Consider the following 20,267-nt stretch of genomic DNA (forward strand, 5'->3'; position numbering starts at 1 on the left):
CCACCTACAAGCATGATAGGAGCAAATGAAAAAAGGTTAAAAAGGCCATGTGCTCCCATTCTTAATTCACTAACACTGAACTTGATAAAATGCTGTGCTGTGACTGGGTAAACAATAAAGATACATATTGTGCTCAATATACAGTGGACCCACATGTGAGTAATGGAGGCACTTACTCTGTCCAGGGAGTGACTAATGAGAGCACTTATCCCACCGGCGGAGCAGCGCCTCACCGCGCTCCCATCCGGGAATTCCGAATTGGTGCACGCACCGTGGATCTGCCACGGCGCCGGGCCAGCCCCTGCTCCAGCAGGCACTTTGCTCTGTGACCCACCAGCAGCACTCCCTGTCAGCCTGGCCACGTTCAACACACCTTGAGCAGCAGCCTCAGCTCAGTCAAGGGGAAGGATGGGATGCATTTTTCTGTTCGAAATATGCAGAAGTATTTTCTGCTTTTGAGTTCTCACAGTTCCATTATCCCATGAGATTTTTGGTTCCAGAAACATAAAATATGTAAGATAATTACTTCAAATCACTGTCTGCTATGCCCAGACCAAATAAACTAGGCAGGTTTACCTGGTTGCTTTGCTCACTAGTTGTTTGAAACATTCAATACTTCTAAAGTTTCATGATTCTAGCAGTATGTCTGTGATAAATGGCTACATATTTTGCTCTGCACTACACAGATCACCATGGCTGTTGCATAGCTATTTTAAAGCTTATCAGAGCCTTCCAGATACTGGAGTTCTCCAGTGCCTAAAGAAGTTTACATTTATTGCTTGAGAATCATGTCCCATGCTTATAATTTTTTACTCCTCTTTTTCTGATCTGCTAACACTCATCACAGTTGCATCACAAGATCAGAAATAGCCCTTGGAAAAAAAGTACAAACCTATAACCTGCTGTGTTCCCAGGACTTTTACATTTTTGTTTCTCTATAAAATTTCAGCTGATGACCAAGAGATAGGGCTAGTATGGGAGCAGCCCATACTTCTGCAGCCTGCTTTTCTGAGATTAAATTACAAAAATTTTGGGGGTTTTGGGTTTGTTTTTTTTTTTTGAGAAGTCTTAACAGAATTAATTTTTAAAAGTTCTGACAATTCTTGGGACAAACTTATGGGACTGATTCCTGTTGTACTTGCCTTAGATCTCCACTATCAAAGGAGTTATTGTGAACTTACACAAGAAAAATAGTCAAAAAAGGACTTTCCAACTCCACAGCAAAGCATCTGTATAATAAAACAACTGGGTGAACGATGACAAATACAGAAGGAGGTCAGAAAATATTAGATTTCTTATCAGTTCCATTTCTGCATCCCAAACTGATATTTCAACTCTTTACAGACAACCTTTTTGCCATTGTTAACAGTTTTGTGTACTCAGTGTTAATCCTTTCCACTAGGCTGTAAAACAGTCTCATCAGATTCAGAACAAGATCAGGTCCAGGGAAATTCCAATACACAAACTCCCATCTCCTATCTTAACAGCTCTTTTCCTGATTTTTGTGGTAGACTGAAACTTAACAATGGGATGAAGAAGTGAAACAGATTAGATGTAGACCTTCACTTGCCTCCCTGTTGAACAACTGTGTTTTCAAAATGATTTTAAAAAGTCATATTTCTTATCTATTTAAAATCACCCCATATAAAAAAAGTAGCATCTTACTTGTGAATATATATTTTAAGATTAAACTGCACAAAATCGTGTTAAGTGTTATTGAGGCACTTTTATAAGGCTATATATAGTTGTAGAATTTGTCTCCAGAATACAAAACTGAAACAAGCAGAGTAGGTCTCCAAGACAGAGACTGAACCTGCTGGAATACCCTGACCGTTAGGTACCTGTGTCCTCAACACTGAGAATAAAAGAGATCAGATGGCTATCTTGAAAAAAAGTCAGTTTAAAACTACTTGTGCCAAAGTGTTAATTCCAGCCTTGCACTGAAAATGCATAGTGAAAATGCCTACTGATCTCAGTCCTGCTAAGACTTCATCACACCTACTGTCTTAAATAAGATAAGGTTGACACTAACCCAGAATAATAAAAGCAAATGATTTGTAAAAGGATTTATGCCCCAGCCTTTTGGCCCTTTATGGGACACTAAAAATGTGGCCAGGAAAGATAGAAAAGAAAATCATCACAGCCATTTTTCTTTTCCCTTCATCTGGCTGTGCCACCAATCAGGTTTGTGGGGACATTCTCAAAGGCTGGTTGGGTGGATTCACCCGCCAAGTCTCACCCAGGCTTATTCAGATTGTGGTTTTATACGAACTGAGTCACACAATTCCCCATCTCTTCCTCCTAATAACAAAATGCTTTTCCTTCCCTTGTCTGGCAAAGAGTCTTCATCCTGTTTCTTTGAATGCTGAGTATGCAGAGGGAACTAAGCCCAGAAGCTGCTGACCATGTCTTGGAAGCCTTCACTAGGATTCAGTGCCTGAATGTGTAGTAGGAATTTTAGTGGTGCTTACTTAGGCAAATAAGGTAATTTATATCTCATTCAGGCATAGATAAGTAAACAGCTGTCCAAATACAGGCAAAGTAACATGTGCAATAAATGTGGCATTTAATATTTATAGCTTTTTTTATTTATAGGGTGCTAAAATGAAAACCTCACTGAAAAAAATATTATCCAAAGGGATACAGTTTAGTTCCTACAGGGACAACATTCACTTCAGAAAGCTAAATTATTTTTTGCTGGTTTTCCCTGCCATATTTTGTGGCTGAAAAAAGACACAGATACAAATACTTAAAGACTACAGTAGTATTTGGATTGTATTACTCAAGCAATGTGTCAGTGACTACAACCAGGGGTGTAAAGCATGAGGAAGAGTACACTTCTGCAGGCACCATTTCCCAAGTCAAGGACACATACAAAATCCTGCATCTGGGATGAAAGAAGAGCATGTAACAGTAAAGGCTTGACACTGGTGGGAGAGGAGGAAGAAAAGGAACTAGGGGTGTTGATGAACAAAACCCAGCAGTTTACCTCTGCAGGGAGGAGGGACAGTTGCTCACTTGGCATTAGCAGGGGTATACTCTTGCCAGCAGGCCAAGGGGAGCATTTGTTTTCCTATATTTAGCACTTGTGAGAGCACATTTGGAGTTATGCCTCCAGCTTTAGGCTCTGCAGTATGAGAAAGACAAGAAGACATTGAGGAACTGGAGCAAGGCCAGTGGAGGGCCCACAAGATGATGAGAAGGCCAGAGCACCTGGTGTATGAAAAGCAGCTGACAGAATGGGGCTTGGTCAGTCTGAAGAGGAGAAATCAGAGGTAGGAGTATTGTTGTTGCCTTCAACTACCTGCCAAGTGGTTACAGAGAAAATAGTGATGGAGTCCTGTTACAAGAGACAACAGATACAAACTGCAGCAAGAGAAAAACAACAAGTTGCTTAAAAAAGGCTGTTGAATATGCATTCTTGGAGATTTTCAAAACTTTCCTGCATATGCCCTGAGCAACCTTGTCTGATTGTGAACCCATGACCTCCCAAGGTCCCAAAATTATTCTGCTTTTATCCTTCTTCTCACATTCCTCCTCCTAAAAAAAAAAAAATCTCAAACAAACAACAAAACAACCAGGATCTTTCATTCATCAGCTCTATACTCTCATCTTGCAGAGGACCATACATCAATTCAGGCACATGAAAAACATTCTTGATCACAACCCTTTCATTAATTACAGACATATTAATGTTTCCATGGCAAAGAAGACTGAAGCTAGATGACATGGTGATACTGCCACTCTCAGAAGTAATTGAAAACTTACAATGAAAGGGTCTTATTCTGAGCAATTTAGTAACTCAAATACTTTGTGATATTAGGCTGGTCAGGCAAACTTTTGATGCAAAATGAGTCCTTTTAGAAACTTAGTCTAAATTCTTGTCAGCTCACCTTCTGTGCTGCCAGCATTTCCCTGTCTGTTACAGGAGTACTCCTGGTGCCACAGGTGTCCCAGTGGGTGAGCAGATCTGGGAACCCTGCTCCGAGCCCTGCAGATGATCACTGCTGAATGTCCTCCTAGGCCACCTTGCATCCAGGAGTGCTGTGGGAAACACAGCTAAAACAACCGCCCAAACTCAGGGGCTGCAACATCACAGAGCAAGGTGTTCCCACTGGACACAGGAAAAACTTCCCTGGGCATTCTGCCTAAACAGTCATTCCTACAGAACTCTTCACTGAAAGAAATTTCACCTTTGTATCAGCTGTCTTTTGCTTCAGAAATGAGTTTACATGGGTTAACTCTCTCTTTGCTTCCAGGCTTTGAGCATCTCGGCACCCAGTGGGGGAGAGGGTTGTGAAGTACACTACATATTAATACAGATTGTTATTTCTCATTGTGAAATTTTCTTTTTTATTGTGAAAAACCTTTTAAGTTTTGCGGGAACCTTTTAAATGACGTGAGCATCATGATTAGTTCTCTAATTGGCATTTGACAGGAAAGGCAAGGGAAAGAACAAAAAGTTAAGATTAGTCCTATGTTTTCCAGAATTCAAAGTTCCAAACCCACTGGGCCCAAAAAGAAGCGTCTTTACCCAAGATCTGAAGTGAAACTCAACATTGTTTCAGTCTGTTTAACCTTAATTGTCAATATCACTGCTTCCACATTAAATTTCTCTGTTATTGAAAGATTACCTTTCAGACTGAGGATGTCCATGAGTAAATGAAAAATGTCTTCCTTTGCTTTGTGAAATCATTCCTTTGTCTTCATGGACTACAGCCAAGGACTGTTTGTGATAGAGATGATTAATGCAGAAATCAAGTCGAATGTGAAAAGCCCTGGGAACAGTTACTTTATTTTTCAGCTTTTACTTTCAGTTACACCAGGATAGGCATACACATATTTCCTTCCATGGGAACCAAAGTCCATAAATTGTTATAGTAAATTCCTTACTGCTGGGAAGCTGAGATGGACAACCTCACATAGTATCATCTGCTTCATTACTCAGAGCTTTCAGCTGGCTGTGGTTATAACACACCAAAAAAGCCCAGCCATGGTCTTTTTCTTTCTTTCAGTATCATTCAGCTTAAAATGGATGACCACATTTTTGTAAGAATTTCTGTTTCACTATACTAGAATAGTGGTTTTACTTCCCATTGTATCCTTTGGAGAATGCCTTATTACCTTGATCTTGCAGCTTCTTACACTGAAAGCAATAAGTGCTGCAGTCATTTTTTATCAGTGATGATAAAAGCTTTATTCTCCTCATGACAAGTAAAAAAAAAAAGTTGCCCTTATTCGTGACTTTGTCTGGGTTTCTTTAGCTTCCTGGTTCCAAGGAGAATAAGTCTCTGGAATCTCAATCTTTAGGTCAAAGCACTGTTTATAGATCAGCTAAAACAAATAAAAATTAGAAAATAATTTCTCTGCTGTCTATCACTGTGGGCTACAAAAAGCTTCAGAAAGCAGACTGGAAGAACCGTGTGTTAGGAATAAAAGAGTCTGATTTGGTTTTTCTGATCCCAATTTAAAATCCAAATCTTTAAGCCAAGCACTATATTTTAATTTTTTTTTTCAAAGGAAATTAATTAACTCTGCTAATAAATCAGCATTTTCCTTCTAACTGCTCAATCCATTGCATTTTATGCTATTTATAGATGTGAAGTTACCAACTATTTGAGTAAATTTAGTCTTTTGAGAGTGGACTAGTGAATCTGAACTTCTGGAAGTTAATTGCTGCTGGGGTAATTTAAGGTAACGCTTCAAACTGTTGTTCCTGGTTCTTTTCACAAAGATTCTACTTGAGACTCTGTTAATCTTTGACTTCCCTATTGTGAAGAAAGTAACACTTCTTTCTTATGTTAGGTCATAACAGCAATATTAAGAGGAATGGTTCAATGTGCTTTATTAGGAGACTCAGAATACAACTTAATACATTATTTACTCAGACCTGGCTAACTGAGTAGGTTTGTACAGAGACATTAATCTGGTGCTTAACAGCTGCATTAAATACTAAAACACACAAAACCACACACACACAGAGCTCAGTTTCCATTGTATATTTGCTTACAAGAAATATGTCATTAAATAGAAAGGCTGAGGCTCATCCACAGCTTTAAACATAACAGTACTGTTGTGTTCCTGACTGCAGGTTTGTCAGCCCCATAGAAGATATCTAAGAAAAGGGATTTATGCCTGTCTGGCTCTTGAGCCTGTTACATCAGTCACTCGTAAGAGCTGCAGTGCTCATGTCTCTTCAGGAATTAATGGATAAGAAAGTGATTGCTGTAAAGCTCAAAGAAAAAATGTAAAGAGTGTTTTTCCTTAGGATACCATTAAATGTGAATAACTGCAGCTCTAACACTTAACTTGGTCACAAAGAAGCTCGTATACCATTGACAAAATATTGATGCACTGTCTTTCATGCATTTGCTGTTACAGAAGGGAAAGGTCTTCCTAACAAAAATTTTCTCAGAGCCTTATAGGAGCAATTTTAGACACACTTTCAGATTCCCTCTCACTGCTACCTTTTGGCAAATACTTCATTATGCTTAAACTCCAGTAAGTATTTGACTTACAGAACTTTGCATTAGTTGAGTTCTTTCACTCTGTTTCCTAAACATTAAATAATGCTAGTGGACTGTCCACTACCAGCTATCAGAAGATAATTTACATGAAGCAACTAGCTTCAAATATTTCCTGGACATTTTCCTTCCAGAAATTATGACGATAGTGGAACATTCTAAACAAAAAAGGGAAGATAACTTGCACATAATACTTTTTTTTCAAATATGCCTTAAGCCCTCAGCTTCCGCTCGATTCATGTTTGCAAAATGCTTCTTCAGATGTTTGGTTTGCACAAATAGTTTAACAAACCAGCTCACTGTGAGGAATGCCTCATGAAGACAGCTTCCAAGAAAGTTTTAAAAAAACATAGAGGAAACCAACTGCAACAGGAAACTCTATCTGTTTCATTACAGTCTCAGTTAAAAGCATTGAGTATTTACTCTTCTAGATGAGAAGGAAATGTTCTATGCCACAAGGTCAGTACACTTTGAATCCTCAGCTTTCAACAGTTTCTTGGTGAGTAGGCTACCCAGCAGATGAGTATCTATTTGCAATCTGGATACAAATGAAAAACTAAGAGATATTCAGAAATAAAATATGAACAGGTTAGGAACAAATTTTGAGTTTCAAGTGACCTTTTTCCCAGTGATGAACACAATGTTCATCACTGCTCTAAGCCCTGTAGCTGATCAATGCTGAATGTCCTTCAGAGACACCTTACACAATTTTAAAAGTTATGGCCAAAGAATGCCAAACTTTTGGACAACAACTATTTCCTCTGCATAATCACAATTCTCATATCTGATAGAAGGTCAGAACTGTTTCATTAGAAATCTATGCCAAACTAATAAGCTGATTTTGTATACTAGGCAGCAACAAAAACAGCTGATGTTTCAGTGCAGAAGTTATCTCTTCACACTAAATTAGGGCTAAATTATTTTCCATGAACAGATGTCAACTATTCATTGCCTTCATTAACTTCTATTGTACCTGGGTACCATGTAGTGCTAATAAAGTTATTGCAATTGAATTAACTTCATCTTTTCATGGTACATTATCTCTTTGATGACTTGAGATCATGGCTTGATTTAATGCTCCTGGTGATCAGAGAGACTAAAAATTAAATAATGCCATATGTTAACCATTGTTGAGGAAGACTTTAGGACTTTTTTGACAAAACAAAGCTTTGTAATTTTCATCCATCCTAAAAAATAACAATAACAGAAAAGAAATTGAGGAAGAGAGACATCTTTTCCATTGTACCTTTGGAAGGCACACAAATACTAACATATTCGTTTGGATTATTAATTTTTCAGGAAAAAAATCTCCCTTTTATTTCCATGTGCTTCCATATTGCAAATAGAGTCTCTTTCAAGAAAAAAAAATGCAGGTTGCTGAGGCAAAATAAAAATGAAACATTTCCCATAATTATGGGAAAACCTGTCCTATGAAAATCTGTCACTAATAAGGAAATGTTGAGTAGAGAAGGCTCTAAATTCAAGTCCTTCAGACTCAGGCAAACTGTGGCTTTGCTTGTATTTTGCTTCATCTTATTATTATTTTCATTAAGTAAATACTTCTGGTCCCATTCTTCTTCCCCAGTTTTTTTTTATGGCATTGCAACCTAAAAGAGGAAATTTCAATCTCCACGTAAAAGGCAGAACTTCTGTCTCAATGTGGTTTAAAATTCTTCCTTCTGGCAACAATTTTATTTTTAAATAAGGCTAAAAAAATTAATTGTAATAATTCTTATTTGATTTAACAAGCCGTACAGCTAAACATTTTTAGACCCCCTAGCCTGAAAGAACATGTATTTATACATAAAGGTTGAACTGAATATTTGCTTTCAAATAGATTTCAAATGGTGGATAGGAAGATGCATTGTTTGGACTACAGTATAATTTAATTTGTAAAAATTTTGTCAAATTGGATGGAGCATATGACCTAAGTTTCAGTGATCCAGAGGGAAGGTGATTCCTATTCATTATATATGATTTTTTTTTTACCCTCTAAAGCTTTACAGAATTGCAGATTTTTACCTCTTCCTTTCTTGCATGACAGGAGACTATAAATTCATGCAGGGCACTTCTGTATTTAAGGAGTTTTAGATTAAATATTTAACTAAGTACTAGTTACCGAGCAGTAAGAAACACATAAAAAGCCTACAGATTTTAATGTGTGCCAAACGTGGCATATGGTACATAATTAAATAAAATAGTTGCTTAACATTTACAGTTTTTGGGACACTTAAAATTTTATTACTCTACGGTGTTGGTTTTTTTTTTGTTTTTTTTTTGTTTTTTTTGTTTTTTTGTTTTTTTTTTTATCTTGAGGGTGGAGAATTCAGTCAAATCCAGCTTTCAACTATCTTAGGCTTCACTGGAAAGGTTCTTGATCCCTTTGAACTGCACTGGTAAAAACTCAGGTGATGCCTATATTTATGATCTAATCTTTCAGATATTGAAATTATGGGAGGAACAGAGAAAAAAGGGACTTCAGTTAAAAGAGACTGGAAGGAGAAGGTGAATTTCTAGCCTCAGTGTTTGTGGCTATGATGCTTTGTGCTGCTGGTTTCCAGAAGAATCCTTGGCATGGCTTTGTCCTGGGGCAGTTCCTCCTCTATCCCAGCACTCCTGTGCAGGGCTCAGGGAGGGGCATGGAGATAGTCCCAGCAGGCAATTGCAATGCAGTGGTGCAGAGAAGAGCCCCAAGCTTTTTTTATTTACTAGTACGTCCAAGCTGTTGAAGTCAGTTATTAAATTCCCACTAAATTCAAGGTAGTCAGGATTTATCCAGAATTTTTTGTTTGTTAGGGAGCAAATCTAGACAATAGATCTCACTGGTCTTCATAAATTATCACTTCTTCAACTGCTCTGTGTAAACTACAGTTTCATTGTATCTACTTTCTTACAGGCCACAGAAAGACATTAGAAATCATGCTTTATTTACTGTTCCAGAGCTTGTGAAACCTCAATGAAAAAAAATCGTTATTTTAAGCCCTTAAAAACATGTTGAATTGTTGTTTGAAGTTTTGTGTTGCTTTGTTTTGTTTTTAAAGGAAGTGCTGTATCTCAGAATAGCATTATTTTTAATGACATATCAGGAATCATATTTTGAAATGTTTGTCAGCATTTTAAAATGTGCTATTGAAACCTATTAAGCTGTCAAAAGTATGATGAATATGTTAAGAAGTAACATGATCTTGTTGTAAATCATTGCTTCACAGTAACAGATCTCAAAGCCAGGAGAAGAAGGAAGAAAAACAATTGTTTGCGAATGTTTTGCTCTGATATTCTGTCCTGTCTGCCTTCACAGTCCACTGAATCTCACTGCTCTTAGAGGCATTTACATGCTATACAGGCAGTGTAATCTGACCAAGGAAGCTGGACACAGAAGCAAGTGGGAATGGGAAGAATGGAGAAAGTACATCCAACCTAGCACTTTTGGTTTTCCGGCAATTTCAACCAAGAGTCAACATTTTTCTATAGGAAGCAGAGTGGTTCACAAAAGAGTTATTCTATCAAAAAACAGTGTGTTCGTAATAGTTTTGACTGAAGACTTTCAGTAAACTCTGACATTAAGATAAATGATACCAGGAAGGATGAACTTGTATCAGATTAAAGCTTTCTTCAAATATACAGAGGTACTTGTTGCTGGAAGAGACACAGGAGTATATTCTGTGATTACAAACAGGATTAAAACTGAGTATTTGTTTAAATTAGGAAAAAGGACACTTAGGTTTAATTTTGCTAGGAGTGAAATTGCTTGTCACATATATTAAGGTAGAATATGGAGTCATATTTATGTATGATGCTGGTATCAATCAAATGATCTTCCATTTGCTCATGCATTCCCAGTGAAAAACAACAACTAACATCTGGAACAGTTTTCAAACCATTTGATGTAACCATTTTCTAAAGAAAACTGGCTGAATAAAATAATTATTCAATCAATTGAAATTGGAGTTTATTTGTAACATCTGACTCTTGTATTTCTGGCTTAGCTGAAAGTAATCCTCTGATCCGTGCTACCTAATGATTTTCAATGGGTGACATAAACACAAAACATATTTGTAAGCTGCATGACCTCTTCTGTTTTGAATATGTAAATAGTATTTCTGCTAACAGAAATACTGATCTACTGAAGATTAGATCACTTTCTAAGCATCTCCCTCCAGACAGTTTTGTATGGAGTTAGCACTTGACAATTACGGCAGCACCTAGACTGAGTGGATTATGGCATGGACCATGGCTTTGTCCCAGCTAAGGGGCAAAGCTTGGCTTGGGTGGCCACTGGAGAGTACTTCTAGCCAGAACACCTAGGTTTTATTTCTCCAGAAACCCTGGAGTGTGCTGGTGCATGGCAGGGTCTCACCAAGCACTCAGAACCCTGGAAAGCCCACCCCCCCCCCAATCATTTAGATGTAGACACCACTATTCTGAATTCCAAATTCTATTAACTTACAGGGCAAATGTTAAACAGAGGCATGAAACATTAAGTCATTTGGATGCAGGAGTGACAGGCAGCAGGTAAGAATCAAATAGGAAGAAGTAAGTGTGAAGCAGGAAAAAGTTCCATTTAGAATTAATTTTTTTCATTTACTGCTCCTACTGTCTAAATTACCTTGTGCAATTTCATTCAAAAGATAGAAAAATAATAATCCTGAACTATTTCATGTGAAGAGTCTTCAAATTATTGCTTGAGACTTCCTTGGAGGGACCTCCCAGAGATTCATGGAAATTACAAATGCTACCAGTTCCTTCCTCCAGCCAACCCATTCATCACGTTCTCAGCCAAGTACATCAGGGTAATTTGGGGTCTTGGCTACATACAGGATAATGGACTTGGATGCTTCATAAAAATGAGTCATTTTTTCCCCCACTGACTATGTGACTGCCTCAGAAAGCCCTGATCATGGTCTCAACTCTGCAAAGTATTTGGAGTGCTTGAATGCCTATTTACCTTTAAAACACTGGGCAAATATCATGAAACCAAATGGAAACATTTTGAAAATTGACTACAGAATTGAGTTATTCTAAGACCAGTGCCCAATGAGATAAAGTTTAGGAAAAGGAGAACCAAATGAATTTGTTTTCCTAATCTATCATGCCTCATAAAATTAATTCAATATTTCATCTAATCACCATAAATATATCCTTTTTATTTTCTGAGTTTTAAACATTAGAAACAAACATCTAAATTGTCAAACCACTAGCAAAATACACATTTTACACTGCCACTCCTTATATGAAGTTCATTCTTCACACCTACTCCATTAGCAAAACAAAACAACATGCAGTGCTCTCCTTGGAAAAAATAACTATCAATACATGACTATGTTAGTATATCCTTTCCTTACTTTACAGCATTTTATACATTTTTGATGAACCTGTATTTCTCAAAACTTTTAATGAGGGCATGACTAACTAGTATGGTTTACTAAGTACTTCACTAACATTATGCATTATGTGCACACATATCTTTTTTCTTTTGATACTCACAGCATTTTATGGTATTACCATTGTAGAAAAGTACCAGCTATGAAACTAGGTAAACCATTCCTGGTTTTCATTTTGGCTGTTGTATTCTTTTCTGTGTTTCTAATATAATCCAAAGATAGATGAGATATGTGTGGTTTTGGATGTCTCTATATAAAATCTAGTGCTATATGAAATCACTAGATTAACAGGTATTCTAGTAGATGCAATATCAGACAAAAATCCCCAGAATTTCCTATAGACATGTCTGTTTCCATGGGCTGTCAGAACACATGAGAAAGCTTGTTTATGTGCACTGAAGACAAAAAAGCAGGAAGCTAAACTAAAATTGAGCTTATGGCAATGCTAAGATCTTTCTACCTGAAGTTTGAAACATGAGCTTCAGGTATGTGCAGTAAGCATTATGGACTATATATGGATCTTATCTTCATATATTTTGGTATGACTCCCACAGAACTCTGTATGAAAGAAAGATAAGAGGCACAATGTGCCAAGAAAAGTGAATGAGCAGAAAAAGCACGTCACTAAGCAATGTATTAAATCAATGCTGGCAATCTGTAGGCCAATTTAGTGTTGAACTCTAACTACAGGTTTTCCAAACTGACTTTCACAGGAGCGAATACAGGTCTTTAGCCTACCTGATCTGCAGCTGGTCTTTGTGAACACATTCCTCCTTATTCATTAAAATTATGCATTTCCCAGGTCATCTTGCAGCTTTATCGGATCATTGGCTCTCGCCACTGGAGTGCGTTTGTGGCCATCTCCAGTGGACTTCTCTCTGCTTCTGAAGTAGATATATTACATGTGCTGATGAGGTGTGCCTGAAGCCTGCAACTTTCTTGCGACTCTTGGCAAAAGTGCTAGTGTTCAAACATTATAAATCTGTGTGCTAGACTTAACAGTACAGAACATTCAAAAATGATCACAGTAACGTGGGCCAACTTCAGCTATGGTTTTGATTAAAAGTTTGATAGAAACCTCAGAGAAATGACAACATGCTTCTACAGATAAGCTCTGCAACATTTATATTCCACTTCACTGCACCAGGTTGATTCAGAGTGTATTTGCTGTTCCTGGCCGCAGTTTAAGTGCCCAGTAAAGTAACATTCTGTTATTAAGTGCTGACTCTTTTCCCTAGATTAATGGTTTGGGTTGTCCAGAGAGATGAAGCCTTTTGAAGAGGATGAAATATACTAAACTGAGTAACATCACAGATACTGGGCTTTTGCCCTCTTATGGTGTAAAGAATGCCAAAAAGAAAGCATTTTTCAAATCAGTGGCCTAAGATTATTTCATTTTTTGTGCAATATCTTATGACCCTTCAGGAAAAATTACAGCATTTTTCGTAATGAAGATTGTTAAAATGTGCCCTTTATAAATGCCCATGAATTAGACCTGACACTGTAACTTGACCCAGTAATGAAAATTAAAGGCTAGCATGAACTGTTCTGCTATGACAAAAAGCTGCACAAATTCAATATTCCTTACCCTATTATTTAGCAAATTTTGTGATTTCTAAATGATTAAATAATTTCATGTATTCATTCTGCTCTGTTTAACTGATCACATATTATTGACAAACTATGAACCAAATGTGCAAGGCCTAGCTATATATCTGTATCCCCACTGTAGCAGGATTCTGAGCAGTTTGTTGCATATTAAATAGCTTGAGAGCAGACTTCTCAACCACTCAATTTCTACATGACTATCTTAGTGTCATCTGAACATAACAGAAATGGGAGAATAGCAACACTATACCCAAGAGCGCTTGCTGCATGCTCCTTGCATATCTATTTATCGTTTACCCATCTGAAATCACAATAGAGCCAATACTCTCAATTGCACATTTTAGCCAGACATTAGCCATTATGCTTTTCTTTCTCTTTTTAACAAGAAGAATTGTGTAGAAATATAAAACAGACACTGCAAGAATACTGGCAGAGCAGCAAATATGACTCCATATTTGGAAAAAAACTCTCAAGGAAAAATACATGTTGGCAATACTCTTTGATCTACATTTTAAGTGTGGGCTTGAGGATACACAAGCGTCATGTAGGAATGTTCCCAGAAATAAAACACAGTAGGTCATGTCTTATTCCTTCTTTCAATATTCTGGTAAAATACTGGACATTTCTGGAAGACACAACAAATACATCACAAAAAAAGCTACAAAACCAAGGACAAATATTTCAGGTACACATCATACCTGCAAACCAAAAGTATTAGGAAGAAAATAACTGCAGTTTTTGCATGAGATACCCCACGAGGAAGACTTCAGCACCCACCCACTAGTTAGAGGACCAAATAGTCACAGGTTGATACTAAAGAGTTGCATGAGAACAGCCTACACAGAGAAACTAGCATACATTACATCCTGTATCACTGCCATAGCAGTTGGTTACAGCAGAAAGAGCATTTGCAACCAGCTATATATACACCATTCAGTAGAGTAGGTGCTTGGTACAGCACATATCTCAGAGTCCAAACTATTGAAAAAACGACCCCTCCTCCTTCCACCTTGCCTCCTACCTGATCTTGACATCCATCCTAGCCCTACATGCAGTCAGAAAAGAACACCTCTCCCAGTGTCACGTGTCAGTTTTCTTATGTCCCAAGGATATGGGAGTGACAGCCTGTCTCACTGAATTAAATAACAAAATATCCTATTATTTCAATAAAATTGGATTTTTTTTCTCCTTGGAGTATATGCTCAATTGAATATAAATCTCTACTCACTAACCACTCTACCAGCCTGTCAGGATCTTTCCTGACACATCTTTCCAGCAGAGAAAAAGTGTCACTGTCCCATTTCACCTGTGTCTGCTGGGTCCCAATTGGCAGAAGGGTGTCTGTGGAAAGGCTAACTGCAATCCACTCACTCTTATTGTATTTACAGAACTCAGCACTGTGTTCACTCATTTGCAGAGCATGATCCTGTCCACTCTCTTTTGACTTTTCAGCTGGAGTCACAGCTCTGCAGAAATAGATAGTTTGGGCATGCTGATGGAGTTTGCACTCAGAGCTAGCAAAAGGATGAATATCTGGCTCATTTGCACCTAGTTCATGAGCTGTCAAAGATGAAAGATGTGCTATCACCAGCAAGTAGTAGTTATAAGAAACCATCATGTAAATAAATCCACAGATGAGTAAGAGCACCACTAGTGTACATTGCAAGTTGAATTTCCAAGTCAGAAGAACCCTCCAGGCGTGACTGTGAGAGGCTGGAGAGCCCAGAAACTCCAGAGCAAACATCTTGTGTATGTACACCAGCACTGCTTCAGCACTGGGACTATACAGCAATGAATTTCCTTCAGGGTGGGAGGAGGACCTGACAGAAATCTGTAACCAAAGCCAGCCACATCTCTTTGTCTCCTCTCTTTGCTGTTGTGTCCTGGAGCCAGCCTGTAAGCATGAAGCATTGAAAGCCACTATATCTAGGGGGAAAGAGGCTGCACAAGAAGAGGCAGTGTTTCTCCCTTTTGTTAACACAGTGCTTGTTTTAACTGCTCTTCCCTCTTCATCCTTTGCTTTAGCACTCCAGACTAAGGAAGGAGGTTAGCCCAGCTCTCAGACCCTTGCCAGACTCTTTCCCTGGATAATTCATTCTAGTTTGGATCCACTCACTACATGTATTTAAGCTGTTTGAAGGCAAAAAAAAAATGTTCCTAAGCAGACATCAGTTCTGCCAGGTTACCTTTCCCCTGGGGGTTTGAATCCATCAAATACAGGCCTGCTGGAGTACACTCTACCCATACAGGAGGGATCCATGTTTCTACTGCAAGTTAAAGCCAGAGCCATTCACATCAGCTCTAAGTCCTGTCCTGTTGGCACAGTGTCCCTCCCAGAAGATGCAGGCAGCAAGTGTATTGTCCATTTTTGCACAACACTTCCATGCAGAGCAGATCCCACAATTATATTTATATGTTCCCTGCTTTGTCACTCTACAGAGGAAAAAACACCAGTCTAGAAAAAAAAAAAAAACATTCACATGGATGCTGGTGCAAAAATGATGCATACTCTGGGGGGCCATCAAACAGAGAAGTTTAATACCCTGCCATTTCTGAAAGCTCTCCTCTGAGCAGCATATTTTCAGAGCCCTGGCACAATGTGAGTCTCAAAGATGGCAAATACTTGGGCTCCAATTCCTCATGCCCTATTATACCATATTTCCATCCAGATGACAGGGGACTTGTGTGGTCGGGTTTCTAATCCCTAATCAGATCTCATTATTTTTGTCTGAGCCATATCATAACATTTTGGTCTACAAAAAACACTCTTCTCAGTAACAGTAAATTTACTTCAGACGCATTTTTGGGGCCCCAAACTGGCCAAAGAATAGCTCTACAGTTACAACAAGTGGGGTTGCTTCTGTGGAAAGGTTTAACAAGGTGGATTGAAAATATTATTGGAGAATGTGGGCTGTAATGATTTTTACCTGGTGGGGAGTTATTCATCTGAATGTTGTTTTATCATTTCAAATGTTACTTGTGGGAAGGGAATGTCACAGCTCTCCAAGAGCTACATTATGTCAGCTGCCATGCTCTATAAACAGATTACACACACCTTGTATAAACAAACTGTGGTTAGCTAATTATCCTGCACAAAAATACACACACAGAGAAGAAAATTCATTTTAGAATGATTAATAATATAAATTTTAGTTTCAGTGACATATTTTCTGTATCCCCATGTGTAGCTGCAGCTTAATAAAACTCCCTATAAGATTACCACCATTTAGTTGGTTTCACAAGTTCAGATTGTTATACAGAATCATGCCATGTTGTGAATTCAGTGCTAACCACATTGCAAACTATGACCTAACTTGGCAGAGGGGATGTATATACTGTAAATAGATACTATGACAGGTGTATCAGCTAGTGCCAACAATCAACTTTTAAAAAGTATATAGTATCAAATGGCTAGAGCCATAAATAAGCTGAAAAAACTGTATATGTTTTATTAAAATATTCAGGATTTTTTTTTTATTCAGACAGTCATTTCTAATTACTCATCAGGTAATAAATTAGAAATAAAACACTAAGTCAGGTCAATAAATTTTACTCTTTTTTCCCCAGAATTAATATATTGTGCATAGTAATAGAATTTTGTAGAACAAAAAAATAAGCATTTAAGAGTACTATTACTTTTTGCCAAATAAGAAAGTTCAGTAAAAAACAACACACCTTTGTCTTGTTTGTCTTCCTTTTATGAAAACCTTAAGTTTGCAAAATCTGTTCTGACAGCATGAAGCCAATATCACACAAAAGACATCCAAGAAAGATGGTAGATTTTTCTCTGAAACTGGGTTCAAAGCATGCAAAACACTTCCAAATTTGGAAAGACCAAGATTCCCACAGATTCCAGATCTCTGGAAGAGATGAAGAGATTAACTAGCAAAGCTAATGATTTTAAATCATACTTCCCAATGCTAACACACAACATTAAACACAGCAAACAACTTAACTGATGTTGATATAGCCCAGGAATGGTTCCCATATGTGGTTCCTGACTATGTGTATACTGGGTAGTATATTTATTTCAGTGATAAATAAAACCTTAATTCAGCAACCCAGTGGTTTACCAATAAGGCATGTGGGGATACCCAGCTTTTAAGAAAAACATTTTGAGTGGTATTCATAGCCACATTACAAAACCCTGCAGACACAAAGTCCCTTGTGAATTTCCATTGGAATTCTAGCCTAATATGGAACTCATGGGGTAGAATAAGGATTTGATTTTGTGACGTCTGAGGCAAAGCACCAGTTATGAACTGCTGGAAGTTTCACAAGTACAGAATTGACATCTTCAGTGTGTTCTTCAATATGTGAACTGTACATGCTGGCAGACAATCCAAAAAGTTATTGTAATGTCTTGTGGTAAAGTTAATTGTAACAAGAATATTGTCAAAAAAACACACTAAGATCTCATTTTATACAAGTTATAGTTACTAAACAACAGTCCATTCCTCCTTCTACCTCAACTCTCATGAAAGCATTATGCAGGAAAACTGAAGCCTTAAATATAATCAAGAGGTGGTGGTGATGTTCTCAGTTCTAAGAGCTTGTTCCATATTTTTATACAAGAAAGTGTTTACAAATATATAAAAAAGCATAGGAAAATTAGAACATTTCTTTTGATTTCCACATTCAAACATAATTCAGCAAACCTCTTGAAAAATAAGAGGAACTCAGAAAAGAATTAAGGATTGCAATAATTCAGAGAAGTCAATGATGAGACTGTCCACATAGCTGTGAGCTAGTATCCTTCTGCAAGTACATTCAAGAAACTGTGACATTAAAGACTGTAACACACTATTTTCAGTTAAACTGTCCAATTGACTGAACAGAGTAGGTCGTTGCCCAGGACTGATATGGAATCAGGTACCTATTGATTGCAAGACCTCTACTTGCTGCAGAAGCTGAAAGAAACTCAAGGAACTATGTATTCAACCTGTAGCAAAGACCCTAGCTGTTGTTCAACAAGGTGTGTTACATTTATTTTCACTATTCTCATGGTGAAAGCTGCTTATACCTTTGTGTTCATGTCTGGAACTGGGTACCCAAAATGAATGGGCTAATTTGAAAAAAAAATCCACCTTAGTATTTTAAAAGTTTGGATTTATATTTTTTAGAAAATCTTGATAAAATGAGTTCTTTATCTCCCAGAAATGGAAAAAAAAATTTAAGTGCTTTAAAAAGAAAACCCAAAGTGATGAGTCTTACAGAAAACTCCATAAGATGAGTAGTGTGGGTTTTACAGCAAGGTAGTACATAGCAATGCTACTAGGGAACACAAAAGGAAGTAAAAATCAAGCAGTTGCTTATTGGTTAAGTACACCCTACACTGAATGAGGCAGTGATCTTGCAGAAGCACATGATAACAGAAGTTACAGATCATCTAAAAGCTAATTGCTAGAAAATTAAATTAATTTTGGAAAGCAAACAACACCTTTACTTCTGGTATTTTCTAGCTTTCAGCTTCAAGAGTTTGCACCCAAAGGCAGTTTTATGTATGTGATTTACCTTTTTTGGGTGGGACAGGGTCTGCTAAATCTACCAAAAAAAATTCTTTCCTGTGTATTCTTAAAAAGTGTGTTATCTAGGTATGAACTCCTCAGCCAACAGCATGGACTGTCTGAGCTGCAGCTGCTAAGTGTAGTGGGTTGTCATTTTTTATGTATATCAGAAAAAGGGGACAAAATCTGATGGCTGGTTGGGAAACAGCTGAGGTGTCCTGCTTTCAGCAGAGAAACAGGGAGAGGGAGGTACTTCCCAGCACCTCAATAAGTTACCTAGAGGAAACAAGACTTTTTCCTGCTACATGGAGTATGGATTTATCTTTTATTCCTACCAGATATTCATTCTCCTGTCTCACCAAAGACTTACAGGGGCAGCTCAAATGGTTTCCCAAGAGGGAACATACAAACACAAAAAATAAAATGGAAGCTCCGGGTCTTGCTATTTCATCCATAGCAGTTTATATAATAATGTGAGTTTTGGGGTCCAACCCTGGCTGTGATGGAGATCCTAGTTTCTGTTTTCCCTTTCCCCTGGTTGTGGACCCTGCAATAATTCCAGGCAGCAGTCACAAGGCTCCCATACAAGTTATTCCTGTCAGCTGTTCCCCAGTCTCTTGCTGCCTGGCAGCAAGGTTAATGTGATGTGTGTAGAACTGAAAGCTCCTGAAGCAGTCTTCTGTCTCGCTGGAGAGGTTCAAAAGACTGTCAACATTTACTCCAGCGAGACAGAAGATTGTGACCTGCTCAGCTGGGGAGACAGAAAGGCAGGGAGGAGAAGTTCTGTTATGGGAGAATTTGGACTCAGACACGCCTGACTCCCAAACACACTCCTCTCATCCCACAATGTTTCTGCTTTTCATTTAGAATATTTTATGTACTAGGAGGGTGTTCCAATTAAACTGTTTGAAGAGGTTCTGATCATGCATTATCAGGCCAAGACAAGCTGCCAACTGCACCATGTAACATGTAACTTCTTTCTGGACTACAGGAAAAAAAAGGCTTGAAATGGCTTTCTGTGGAAGATTGATACTACCTTGTGTTATGTCTGCATGTTGGTCTTGTCCTGCAAACTTTTCTCACCTAATTACTGCATATGCACACAGTGATAATATTTAAGTTTATTTAAGTTTATCCGTTCATGTTATTTAAGTTTAGAGTAGACTAGGACCTCCTGAATAACAGGTCTACATCTAATCAGGATACAATATTCACATTTCTAAATGCTTTGCCTTATTAAAGAATGC

General features: G+C 37.8%; 1 long non-coding RNA gene across 1 annotated transcript in view; it reads right to left on the reverse strand.

Annotated features, from left to right (window-relative positions):
• LOC134548235 (uncharacterized) overlaps positions 1-12,838 on the reverse strand; it is a 51,688-nt gene extending 38,850 nt beyond the window's left edge. The window contains exon 1 of the long non-coding RNA XR_010079729.1: positions 12,644-12,838. This is a non-coding gene — a long non-coding RNA (uncharacterized LOC134548235). The remainder of the gene's footprint in view (positions 1-12,643) is intronic.
• Positions 12,839-20,267: the final 7,429 nt, after the last annotated feature.

The sequence above is a fragment of the Prinia subflava genome, chromosome 1 (genome assembly GCF_021018805.1).
Source record: "Prinia subflava isolate CZ2003 ecotype Zambia chromosome 1, Cam_Psub_1.2, whole genome shotgun sequence".
Taxonomy (NCBI): Eukaryota; Metazoa; Chordata; class Aves; order Passeriformes; family Cisticolidae; genus Prinia; species Prinia subflava.